We start from the raw sequence: 14,398 nt of genomic DNA, 5'->3' as shown, positions 1-14,398 counted from the left end.
TGGCTTACAATTTTTCATGCGCCTTTGACCCTCTCTTCTGTATCATGCCAACTAAATTCACTGTACTGAGACGCCTTGCATTCCACACAGATCCCTGAGAGGCTTTCATCAGCCACTATCTTCTAAGATCAACTTGCCTCAAAAATGTTTCATTTTCTCCAGACATGGAATTTTCTCATAAAAACTGCACTGGTCCATGGTCATAGAGGGGTTATATACATTTCTGTAACAGGAACAGGTTTAAGATTAATTTGTCTTGTGGTTCTTTCTGGCTAAAAAAAATGGGAGTTTTATACCATTGAAAAGGGGAGATCCTCACCATTCATAAGGAATATACATTACTTCTTGCACTGGAAGGTTCATAATTACTGGGCAGTTAAGTCCTGTTATTTTTATGTCTACAGACTTCATTTTTTGAGGTGATTTACAGTGATTGGGTTTAATTTTTTTCTCTCTCTGTGCCCTGTACAGTCAGACTCATGGAAACTAAAGGACGTGTGTGTATGGAATGAGGGATATGAGAAAGTCTTGCATTTTTTAAATCTTTACATAATTACTAAAATAGCTTTTTCTTTTAAAAGTACCATATATGGACTAAATAATGGTTTTATCAGGCATAAACATTTTATCACATTCTTTTGTGATGACCTACATATCTCACTATTGGCTTCACTAGTTGTATGTAATGAAGCTATTCCAAACTTAAATTGGTATCAAACCTTTATATCACACCATCATAATATCGTCTTTATTTTACAAAGATGGATAGATAAGCTGATCACAAAATTTTCATCAAACTGTTTTTCCCTTGTGAAAAAAGAGGAAAACATGTTTTTTTCCCATGATTTCACCCCCAACATTTTTTCAATCACTTCTCTCTCTAGATATAGTAAAACAATAACACCTACAGATTTGTATAAATTAATGTATTTGTAGTATATTACACACAAATTTGCACAATTTATAGATACTTATATGTAATATATTTCTTTTACTTAATTTTTTCATGATCCAAAAAGAAATGGCCAGCTTAGCATATTTTTGTATAATATTAGATGCTATTTTAATTCTTTGAATGAAATGGAGGGACTCTATCTACTTCATCAAAACACCTGTGCACGGAAAATATTCCTTGGAGTACTTTTTGGGACAGCCACCATTTTGATACCGCTCAGGAAATATTTTCTTTCTATAGCAGAATATATCATGAAAGACATAAAACAAATATCAACATTAACTCTTCAATTATTGCCAAGATGGCACTTAGGTTCCTATGAAATCATTCATAGGAATGATTTTTCTTTTTCCATATAGCAGGAATAAGTACATTTGGTCTTGTTTTTTTTAATCAAACTCACACATAAAAAGTGAGCGAAGTTGACAGAAAGTCAATGGAACGAGGACAACTGCAAAGGCCAAGATCTGAACAGGCCTGCCACCTCTTGTACCTGGGATGGTCAGGCTGCTCTCACCTTCTCTCTATTGAAAGAGGCTTAACAAAGCAAATCAAAGCGACTGCAAAAATGAAAGTTGAAAGGAAGCTGTGGATATAAGAAGAAGCTGTTTTAGACTGCAAATATATTTAAAATCCAAATACAGGATCATTTTCAAAAAAGAACCTCCTCTGAGCTAAGCTTTGATGGACAAAGCTTTGTCTTTGAGGAGAGCATTGGGTTACACAGTCTGCACTCGTAGGCACTGAGAGTAAAGGCCCTTGAATCAGTGGATGTTTTACCACTTCATGCTAGAGCTGGGTCTTTCCATTCCACATAACCAACCATAAAAATTATCTCTTAGATGTGATTTAGTGTGGATACTGTGAACTCTGGAGTTAATGGTAAACAAAATGAGAGACTACATGTTTATCGTTATATGATCTAACCAACTTTACAGGATGCATTTTGACTGGCCCTGTGTGGCTGAACAAAGGAGATGAGATTGCAAAGTCCACTCTTGCTCCTCTGTACAAGAACTGGTCACAAACCAAGTAAATTCTCATTTTTTTTTCCCAATAGTGCAAGAGCCATAACAATAGTCAAATATCCCTGTTCAAAATCTTTAAGTACATATTTACACAGGACATTTTAAAACTCCCTTAATATTTACATATTATCTTTAGGTTCAAAAATTCCATACACAACAGTTTGCCAGCAGTCCTGTTCAGAATTTGATCAGAATCTCTGATGATCTAAGTACAAAAAATTACTTTGAAACCCTTCCTGTTGTCAAGAACGGTAATAAAAGAGATAAGTCTATGAACGTTGGTAGACCATGGCAACAGGTAGTTTTTGTAGTCCTTCGTGTGTCTTTTCTGTTGAATTAGTAATGTTTTCACATTATCGCAACTTGGTACAGCCTTCCAATTCCTCAAAAAACTGAGCAAGTCCCTTCCATTTGTGTGCTTCAGAATTTAAAAGGGCAACTAAGGGAATTCAATCTGCATTTGGTACTCCATTCAACTTCTTCTAGTGTGACCTCTGAAATATTCTAGGATGAATACAGTTATCCAAAGTGAGAATCTCTGTAGTGACACCATGCCATGCCATACAATTATTGTATTTAAGTGTTAGTGAACTAGATTAAAATGATTTTTTTTAAGGACACAATGAATTATTTCTCTCCTTCCCCCCTTAACCACCCTGTACTAGAGGTCACAATTAAGATGGCTTTGGTTCCTTAACTGTGCTTTTCCATACATTAACATGTCTGAATTTCTTTTACCTTTAACCTTAACTCTGAATGTCCTGGTTTTATAGAGCTTGGTTTGAGAATAATTACAATATCTCTGTAATATATTTTACCCAAGAGCCTTCATACATACTCTCAATCTTAGCTCCATTTAAACTTTAAAAAAAAAAAAACAAAAAACTTCCCAGACAAAACCCATCAGTTTGCTTTTTCTTTCCTCTAGGGTTACTCCCTCCTTTCCACCTCCCCAGAATTAAATAAATAGAAAATAAAGGTATTTTACTTCAACTTTTACAGAGCTAACCTAGCACCTGATCCATCTCCATTGAAGTCAATGAGATTCTTTCCAATGACTTCAGAGATATCTATTAAACAATTCCCACTATTTTCCAGTGAGAACATGTGGCTTTATATTGTATATAATTAGTATTAATCCAGCAAAGTAAAAGGCATTTGGAATTTGCTCTTTTGCTTACACCTGTTCTTTATAGCTTGTTATAATCTAATATTGTGTCCAACAGCAACACAGTTACTCTCACTTAAAATTCAACATGAATACAATCTCTGAAGTTTAAAGTTTGCAATCATGTCTTGACAATGAATACCACGTATGAGAGGGGGTGGAGGGGACAGATTGGCTGTTTTATGCTGCTGGAATTTTCTATTGTATAAGTAATACTTTGACTTTAGTATTAAAAAAGGACCTATAATTTACAAAGAAAGACAATCAATAAATAAATTGTCCCTAATCAGCCAAAGAGCTGGCAGAATGACATTCCATTATCCTGTCAGACATACTGCAATCAAATACTTGAAACCTCAAAGGGCCGGACTCCACCCTCTGCTTGACGGCTCACACCTTCTCTCTCTGCCTGGAACTCTCATGGATACATTTAATTCTTCACTTCACCAAACCACACCAAATTCTGGATACATATTTGCGAGTCATTTTATTCCATAATGCAGTGTAAATCTGGTCTGCTGGGTGGAAAGGCTCCCTGTTGTGATGGCATTGTGTCACTTGGGCTCAGTGACAGCTGATTCTCAGCAGACAGCGCTGTCAGAGAATCAGAGACTTCCACATGTACAAGTGAAATTAACTTCTGTTAGTCTGACATTTTCCACAATCAATACTCACAGGGTCCTTGTCTCTAGGATCAAAATTCATAAATCAAAAGCAGAAAGCATGAAATAAGGTATTTGATAAATCCATTAACTGAAGTGGAAGTGTACTTCTGTCACACTGTTTAAAGACTACAGTAACATGGAGGGAGGTGGGGTGGGAGGAAATCTACCCAATATGTTAAGTCAAGTGTTGGATTTTGTTTGTTTGTTTAAATATGCGGTTCAATCTGACAGAATGAGTAGACTTTATTACTTTGATGCAACAAACAGTCTAAGCTGTTTGTTTCTCTAAATTCCGGATGGAGATGGAGAATTGGTTTCAGGAGGTATAAAAGAAACAAACCATGATTTTCTGTTCAGTATAGTCTTCCCACTTGAGAACAGACTCAAAGTTTAGAGGCACATTTTGTACTGCTCTATACCCCATTGTAACCTCCTTTGAAGTTGCTGGAGTTGCACAGGGTATAAATCGGTGTAGGATTTAACACTTAGGGCCAGATTTTTAAAGGTTTAGGCAACTGAAGATGCAGAGGCACAACTAGTGGGATTTTTAAAACGCCTAGGCACCTGACTCCTGCTGAAGAGCCTAATTCTGATCTCACAAAGATTTTGTTCCATTACTCCTGCCTTCCACCATTGTGAGTAAAGATCAGCTCTTAGACTTCATGTCCCAGAGAAACTAAACTGCATATATTGTCCTCTGTCCATTCACAAAGTACTCATTAGAATCAGTAAGAGTTATGGCCACCAACTGGGAGTACTATGTGGTCATAAATATATCACACAGGGAAGGTGCTCTTCAGTTTCTGGATAGAGAAACCTGGGAGATTGAATCAGTTACTCAGCGAACTCACCAGCCTTTCTATCCACAAGTGGTATGCTCTGTCTTTGTCAAAAACTGTTTGCCAACATGTGTAACAAGATGTGTGCTGTAAACTCATCTAGAGCAGACTGAGAAGGCTTTGAAGATTTAAAAAGAGAAAAAGTCTCTTTAAATAAAAATATTACTTAAGCTCTGGAGTACTGAGACTGTTACATAATTCAGAACAGAGGCTAAATAAGTTCTCCTAAGCATTAGGTCTTCACTTGGGGAGGGAGACCACAATGAAAATATTTGCTCTCTGCTTTTCTGCTGAAGTGCATGTCTTTTCCATTCAATTCACCTCTGAAGTTAATCCCTTTGATGCCATATGGGTGTTGAACATACAGCCAACAAAGGGATCTGTCATAGGGCATGCTATATATCTCCAAATGTTAGCGGTACTGGTGGAAATGCAGAGCTTCCTGCATTATCTGTGGTATTTTGTGGGTTAAAAGACTTTTCATCTTCGCATATCCACTATTTTTATGAATAGCTGGACTTTTAATATCAATGATCAACATAACAGAAAAAGCAAACAGATCATTCTTTGAGAACTGGATTTCTCCATTTCTCTAATTGAGAACTATTATTGCCCTTCTGCCAGGTGGTGTCAGCAGCAACAAGGGATGGGTTCAATATCCAGAGGTTCCTCTTAAAATTACAAATCAAAACCAGCTTCAGACCTACATAGAAGTCTGGAAAAACCAAATACCTCCCCTGGGTGCCTCTGAAAGTCAATACTTCCCCATTTGCAAGTGTGTGCATAACAAAACCCAAACCCCTTTTATTAAGGGGAAAGTTACCACAACATTAATTTGGGAAAGCATAGCAACAATGGCTCAGCAATATGCAAACAATAAGTAAAACACTCACCCCACAGTATCTTGGCCAATAGTCCTGTGACTAAGTTTCCCACCTTGTGGTGTGAAAAGTCTAATGGACAAATGTCCCTTCAACATTCCACTCCTCCTTTCCCTCTGCTGAACCCCATGCACCATGTTTTGTCTGAGGTCAGCCAAGTCACAGAGTCCAGGGTGCATTCAGGAAGGCTTCAGGTGAGTGATGTTTCCTCTGCTGCAGCTTTGCTACTACTATCACCTCTTGGTGCAACCACTTCTTGCTGCTGGCATGGCCTCTTCTTGCTACTGACACTGCTGCCATTTCTCTGCTGCATCCTTTGTATAGTCCAATCTGGTTCAGTCAAGTCCATTCCCACAGTACAATTACCACCTAACTATGAGTAATCACAGCTTTAGTATTTGCTGCTGCTGTTGCACCTTTCATCATATTGCCTTTTAGTCACAATGCCTTGTTCTGCAGTTATACCACCTAGACCAGTTCCTAGTGATTTCAATTCTAGTGATTTCCCTGGGAAGTGGAAACCTCCCTGCAGTTGCTCTGTCTGTACTGTCTTTAACCACAACACTATCTCCATACTATGCCTTATCTCTGTCTCTAAAAACACTGGCATTAGAGGATCAAATAGCATCTAAGACTCTCAAGCAGAATCCACACCCCCAGATAGGAACACCTTTCACCCATCTCCCCTGACTTGCACTTGGATTTGGCTTACTACCCCATGCTTAATGAATGAGATTTAAGTGATAGTGACCCCTCAATTAGGATGTATCAACTACAGTTTTGCTGCTCTTTAGTCATACAATAAGGATACCAACTGTGCATTACCCCTGCATCTGAAACTTGAGTGAATTTTAACCGAAAACAGCCAAAAATTAATTATTTTGGCAGAGTAGGTGTGTCTATGCAAATTAAGTTTGCTCATGACGTCTTTTTCCTCCAGTTCATATATAGCTAGCAGGAAAGTGGCTCATATCAGTTGCTTACATCCTTCCACCAAACCAAGAATTTGTCATCCTGGCAAATCACACATTATATTAGGTGCATTATTTCTCCCCATAGGATCTTAGGAAGCCTACTATTGCTTGCTAACTAAATGTATTGGTTCCTTGCTAACAATTCCAGGCACATTATAAATTAACTTGGTTACTGGCATGATAACCATGTCACAAGATAACTCTACTGCAAGAAAGCATTGCAGGGCCAGGAGGGGGTTTCTCTTTGGGCTAGGGATAGTAGATGTTCCCCTGAAGGTCCCTCAGATACTGACCTAGGCTCCTCTCTATCTTTTTCTAGTACCAGAGGTTCAGAGCACCAAGGATGTCTTCCACTTATATGTCCGCACTGTCCAACAATCTAGGGGAATTGTCAGAGTCCTGTCTTTTTTCAAGGAGGTCTGGGAATATTGGTAGGACAACTGATATACCTCTGTCTGGTCTTATTGAGGGCCATGGATGTATATAAGTATAAATTGAGTATAAGGCCAAAGAAGTGGAACTCTCACAGGGTTCAACAGACTGCGGTAAGAATCCATTCTAGTATAAGCCACAGTAGTGTCCTTCTCTTCAGACTCACCTTCAGACTCTAAGAGAAGTGGTGGTTTACCCTCAAAATGCCCACTGCATGAGTTGGGTGGTAGCTTTGGTCCAACATCCTTTTGCTGCCCAGGTCCTATACAATCTTGCACATCTTGCAAGAAGCATTCCTAATTCCCTCACAGGTAATAGGAGGTTCCTATGTACTGTCTTTATTTGACCTGCCCCATTCTCAGGTTTGAGATTGTGAACTGAGAGAGCACCCAATTTTTCACCCAAGGTAAGGTAGTGCCTTCTATCTTTCTGCTATTTTGTGTTTGCCAGCAACACCCACATTTCACAACAGAACTCTGTTTACTGGCAGGAGATCCTTAGAACATACCCTAGCATCATAAGAGCACTTATTTCTGTTTGAGTTGAGTTCTTATAGACAATAGCTAGACAATAAGCATCTTGCAACTTTTGTCTTAACTGGGTGATATATTAGTGATGTATCTTGTAGTTATAGCCATTCTCCAGTATTCCAAAACACAAGTCGCTGGGTAATCTAGGTTCTTGCCCAAACATCATGAGATATGGGACTCCTGTAGCATTGTTCTTTGTGGCACTCTATGCATGCACCAAAAATGTAACCGTTTTGCAAAACCCTCAACACTTCATAAACAAAAAGGGTGGTCCAGTCAAATTGAAATCTCTTCTGCATCCTTATTTTCCTATTTCTTTCCCTTGATCACAGTTTTAATGGAATAAAATAAATCTCAGCAACTATCATGGTTACCCAAAGAGAGCCTACTACATTCAAAGCAAAATTAAAATGCACTATTTATAGTTCAGGGTATTTTATTGCCAGTCAGATTCAAGATTTTAATTATAAGGCCAGATCCCCAGTTGATGTAAATCAATATAGCTTTATGGAAGTCCAAGTATCCATGCTGATTTACACAAGCTGAGGATATGGTCCAAAAAAAAAAATGCTGTAAAAAGATTTATCTATAACATGTTTCCAGCTGTGATGTGGGATACTGATTTGGTGACAGGGGCTTATTTACAAGTATGCATGGCATCATTTAAATAGATGTAGCTTTTGAAGTATTATACTGTACGTGTTATGAAGGAAAACAACATTTGCCTGTTGGGCAAAATCCCGAGTGGCAAATCCTACAACCTATAATGTAATCTAAAAGGTAACAGACGACAGACTAGTTTCATTTGTCCCTTTCTTTATATCACCTCACACACTGTGGTGAAATACATTTTCAGTATCTGGAACCATAAAACGAGGCAGGAAATGCATCAGGTGTCTTAGCTTGTACCCAAATCTTCCTCAAATATTCCTTTGTCGTAAAAACTTCATTAGCAAAACGCTGACCATTTTACAGTTCCTGAAGATATTATAGTAACATTTATATTGCTTTGTATTATATATTCAGTCACTACCCATCAACTCAAACAAATGGTTTGATTTTGCCTTCCTCTAATTACAAAGGCAGCCAATAATTAGAGCAGTTTTTTTCCATATAGATCCTCTGTCTTCTAAATACATCAATAGTTGTGGTTTTCCTAGAGAGTCTAAATGTACTGTAGTAGGTGCCCTTGAGAAACATTTTGTTGGTATTTAGATGAAATAAAGTTTTTTCTTCCACCTCTTAAAAAGAAATCTACTATGCTCTGCTCCTGAATAATACACACAGCCTAGAAGAGGCCCCTACTTTACAGAACAGAAACTTCCGTAGCTTCCTTTAGAGAATGAAATTACACCGGTATCACTCATTTCCCTCCCTACGTGAAAGAGGATGATACATTTGTCATTTAGAGTTTGGGCCTATTGCTGCTATAAAAACATTCTATAAATATAAATTAACAAGTACAACAGAATGAAGCAGAGCATGGAATGTTTCTCTTCTCAGTCAGAAAACACTCTGCTGTAAATCTTTCGGAAGCGGTAAATTTGGTTCAAACCAATATTTGGCTTAAATTTTCAGTGGTACCACAGTTTTTGGCACCCAATTTAAGACCTCTTAAAGAGGTCTGATTTTCAGAGAAAGGGTGCTCAGCTTTGATGTGCTGCTTCAAACAGCTCTGAAATATCTTAAGTTGGGCACCCAAAAATACAGGCAACAAATGTTGCTAATAGAGTCTGTTGAAAATTTTCCACTGGAACAGTTTTTCCACTGGAAAATGTTTCATTTCCACCAACTCAGCATTCTGCAGGATCATCTTAAATCAGCTGAAACTTTCAATGGACACTAAACAGGGAAGGTGAGTGGCTAGCCAGCCTGCCTCCCTGCCTGGTTGGTTTCAGACCTGCTAACCAGCCAGCTGTCAGGCAGTCTGCCAGACTCCCTGGGATGCCCCTCTCTCCATCTCCTTGCCTGGTGGGCTGGCAGTCCAACTCCCTGGGCTCCACAAACAGTAGACTCCCTAGACTGCCAGTGTAATGGGCAGCCAGGGAGCTAGGCAGTCTGGGAAACAAGGAAGCTGGGGAACCAGATGGGTTGCTGGCAAAGCCAAAAAATTCTGTTTCAGTTCGCCTGAAACAAATGGCTGGATATTCCTTGCCAGGGAAAATTTTGAGTTGTCCATTTTTCATCCCAATTCAATTTGAAAATTTCCCCCCCAAAACTAATTTTTTTCACACAAAGAAAAAGCCATTTCCTTGCCAGCTATTCTGACTTTTGAAAATTTAGTCTAATATTACTGAAAATACTCAGAAAGAGTCATTATTTATAACAAACACTTTAGTGAATCTAGCTGGAGTCAGGCCAGGGCAGTACTTAATTTGTGCCAGGGCTGAACCCAACATCTCTAGACTTGGCAGTTCATAGCCCTTGTACCCCTGGGCTTGCTGCATCACTCCTCCTATTGCTGCTGCTGCTTCCTCTGCTCAATCCCCAAACCAATCTGAGAGCAGCTTTTGGACTCTCCTACTTGCACACACAGCTCTCAGCTCGGAGAACATTAGCACTTCAGATGGTGGAGGAGTTGGTTTCCACGTTCTCTTTTAACTGGTAGGGGAGATGATGCAAACCACATCTTCAAAAGCAACCCCACCACTTAGCCGCTGGTTCCTATCTCAGTCTGCACACCAGCTCTCAATCCCTTGCCTAACCTGCCCATCACCGCACACACCCAGCATCTGCCCACACCATTCTGAGAGCCTTGTCTCACCAACATCCCAAACCAATCATGGTTACACGCTGTGAGACTCCAACCTCGCAATCTAAACCTGGCAAGCCTCACAGTCTTCTGTCAGCCTCCTCCCTATCTCTTCTCTCCTGTTTACTCCTAACTCTCATCTAAACTTTACCTTTTGTGGGGAAGGATAAAATGCTCTGACATTTTATTTAGTTCTGACAACTGTGTGTTCACACAGCCCAAACTCTCAAAGTAAAGCACATTTGGATACTGATGAGGTTCACCTGGTTTCATCTTAAAACCACATGAAATGAAAAAAGTCACAGTTTCAATGAAGAAGACCATGAACAAAGTGAGGTTTGCTAAATATCTTCTAAATCTAACTCCAGCTTTGAATTTTTATTGAAACCATGCTCTTCACTTTTGTTGCAATGGTACTCATAATTTATGGTTTCTATAAATTCTTATAAAGCAGCAGTCAACATAATAAGTCATGATATTACTATTAATATGATTTACAACAAAGAGTAATGGAATTTTTGAAATATGGAATGTGAAAAACAGCACATTTTCAATGGAAATCTAAAACTATGCGCAGCAATGTTGTCAACAGAATAAATGTTTACTGTCTTGAAATTCTAATGTCAAATCTTTCAAAATTTTCTCATCAATGGATCTCTTCAATGGGATTATTTTCTTCTTATTTTATACTTTATTGTCTCCATCCAAGAATCTCAAATGTTGTTAAACTGTATAAACAGACATCTGCAAGCCAGGTATCTGCAAGCCTCTTGAGGCCCATCCAATAAAAGAGTGAATTCTTGCAGCAGGAAAGATCAGTTCAGAGATGCTGTACTTCTGAAATATGATAGTTGACTATTTCAAGCTTCCCAGTTGCAATATTCCATTCTTTGGGAGAGCCTCTTTTGCTTTTGGCACTGAAAGTAATCAAAGAATCAAGACAAATGCAATAAGAAATACTGTGTTTTTTCTTCACAGTGACCTGATAAGCCAAAAAATCAAAATGATATGAGATTTGCATAATAAATGGTTCACTCCGTCCTGCCCCTTTTGAGCAGACAAATTCTGCTAGTCTGTTATTTGATTCTTTTTCCAATGTAAGCTATTTTCTCCTTCAAAAGACAGGACTCAAAGGCCTTCATTCAGTTGTATTTGCTGATACATTATATTCAGGAAAGCAGGTTCCAACATCAGCTCTCTTTAAGTGACTATCAGTATTTAGGCTACTTAGCTAATATTAAGCACGTCCACATGGTTGAATTCTGGAGTCATGGCCCCAAGAAATCTTGTATATGGCAGGAATTGTTAACATAGAATTATCCTCTGCTTTGCTACAGAGCCCTCAGAATCACTTATCTATTGCAGGGAAGACAGACCTTTCTTGACAGGGGTTTACAGCGTTTCTGGGTGTTGAGATTACTGTGGGAGTGGGAGAAGTGGCTTGCTATATGGGTGGGTGCAGGAGGGCTCTGGTAGATCGGGCACTGTGGGAACGTTTGCTAGGCAGGTTGAGGGATTCAGGTTGGGAATATTTGTCACCAGTTGAGGAGTACAGAATTGTCCTTCCTGTAGGAAGTTTAGTGGCAGCAGGCTCCTCTCATCTAACCCCAGTAGCCAGGGGTCAAAATCCTAGTTTCACTGATGTTAACAGTTAACGTTCCTCTGATCCCAGAACCTTTTGGTCAAAATTCCCTCTCTGTTCTTATGTTGGTGGTGGGAGTAAGAATACCAGTATGAAATAATAGCTGCCATCTGAGTTGGACATACCACACAAACTGGCTTGTAGTAATTGTAATTACATTTCAGTAATTGTGCCAACTGTCTTCTTTAATATTAGAATGTAATAAGTGGTGGCTACTCAGCAAAAATATAAAAACCTGGGTAAAGAGCCTTCCATTATTTTTCACTGGGCGGAGTTGTTCGAGGACATGTGTAACCAGAATAATAACACAACAGCTACGTTTATTATTCTTTCGTTTCAGGCAAAAATACACAAACTATTACTTTAGAACTTGCCATATTCCCTATGTGAAGCACAGGGATTATAGCAAGTACTGAGATAAAGTGGATTAGTTATCTAAGGCAAGAGTGGAAAGTTTATAAGTGCGACCACTGTATTATGATATTTACACTATTCAGACTTTCATATGTCTGTGGTATTTCTTCTATGTCCATGTAACTTGTATAATAAAGCAGACAGTCTTGCATTTTCTTTATCTTTATAGGAATAGGTGTACAAGAAACAAGGCTGAAGAAAAAAATCTGATTCTTCTCATGATGCACAGGAAACTGTAAAGCTAATAGTGAGTCTCTCTGAAAATAGTACCATTCTTAAGGAAAAATAACTGTCTTTTGCACCAACAGAAAATAAATCCATACAGTCATAAAGCCATGGAATGCAGTCCCCAAGATTGCAGCTCCCATTCCTCCCACATACATATTTCTGTTTCCCCTCTGAATATGACTTTAAAGAAATATCAGAAGCTATGATTTTCAAAAGGAGGCCTTCCCTCCCCTCCCACCCCTCACTGAGCATAGAGGTTTCTTTTTGAAACAAAGAATCCATATACAAATAAAAAGCAGCTCAACATAAAACTTCAGACTAGCTATTGTGAGCATCTGTCTAATCTATCTACCTTTATGACTCCATCGGCCATAGTAGTTAAGCACAATATTTTGGTAAGAAAAAGGAATAAAAACATGCCTCTGAGTGGAACACAACGCAACTTAGAATGTAGCTTTCTGATGAATACCTTGTAAGTTGCACTTTTCTCTCTTTCATTATCCTGATAACTATATGCTGAATAAGTTTCTTTCTTTGGGTAAGGGCTTTTTTTCAAGCATGAATAACTATTTATTTGAACTGATACCCCATGAACCACCTGAGCAAATTTAAATACCGTCCAGCACATAAACAAATGCTCGTTTTCTGCTAAAGTGTGAAGCAGCTATGTAGCAGCTATATTGTGTTATTGTACTCTGGTGGCATGCTGCCAAGTTGTTCATTCACATTTTTAATTTCTGTCACTTAAGGAAAGACTAAAGTAATCATGTGTTATTAGTATTAAATATTTTGATTAAATATTAAATGTCTATCCAAGATGGCTATACCACCTTCTTTGGAGTGCTATGATGAAATATTCCCATCTTATAGCTACAGTAAAAAAGAAGCACAACATGAATAATTTACAGTTTACAAAAATTCTCAAATACTGTATGTCACTTTATGTCTCTTCCAGCAGGTGGACGAATGTTCTTCTGTAAAAGTTAAGTCTCACTCCCAGAAACAGCAAAGCAAGTGCAAATAAATCTTGTTTTGAGCGCAAGGAAATGCAGAATCTTAGTAAAGTGATACCTTTGAGTTCCCCTTCAAATGCCTTTTCAAACCCAGTATAATACAGTTGTCTAAAAGAGTGCTGTTATCATTATAACTACAACCTAGAAAGCAAATGGATGTCACACAAGGTTACTAGTATAGTGGAAAAGAAGGGGTCATTGGCAAAATAGCCTGATTCCCTTTATGGGAAGATTAGAGGTATGGTATATTACCAAAGCACCATGCAAGATTTTAGCCACATGGTTTAAGTAATCCCTCTATTATTACTGTATTGCTAGTAAATGAATGACAAATATTTGGATTGCTGGAAAATGTGAAAATTGTTCATGTCTAAAATAGTCAAGGTGGAATAAATACATCCTGCTCTTAATTTCTTTTTGTTTTAAAATAACCAAATATACTGAAGAAAAACCCCAAGAGACAGGAAAAGAAATGCAAACAAGTTTTATGAGCGTGTAAGAGATCTTCTATATCTCTGTAGCGCAGGATAGACAGTAGGCAGACTGTGGGCCAAATCCGGACCGCTAGATGCTTTTGAACAGACCCCAAAATCATTTTATTTACTCATGATCATTACTGGATTTTTTATTATTTTCTCTAACATCTGGACATTGACAATGAGCAAGACATTTGGACCTTGACAAAAAATAATTGACTACCCCAGTTAAGCGCAGGAGAATGTTGATACATTTCTACATGGGAGAACACCATTTTTGTGGGGAAGTAAAGTAGTATTTAAATAGATTCTGCAGCACAAACACTGTATCTGATCCTTGCATTTTTGGACAATGTTCTCTAACTTTCCCTTTGTCGATACGCCTTAACTACATGATGAAG

This window comes from Eretmochelys imbricata, chromosome 2 (genome assembly GCF_965152235.1).
Source record: "Eretmochelys imbricata isolate rEreImb1 chromosome 2, rEreImb1.hap1, whole genome shotgun sequence".
NCBI classification, from domain to species: Eukaryota; Metazoa; Chordata; order Testudines; family Cheloniidae; genus Eretmochelys; species Eretmochelys imbricata.
This window is presented reverse-complemented; position numbering follows the sequence as displayed.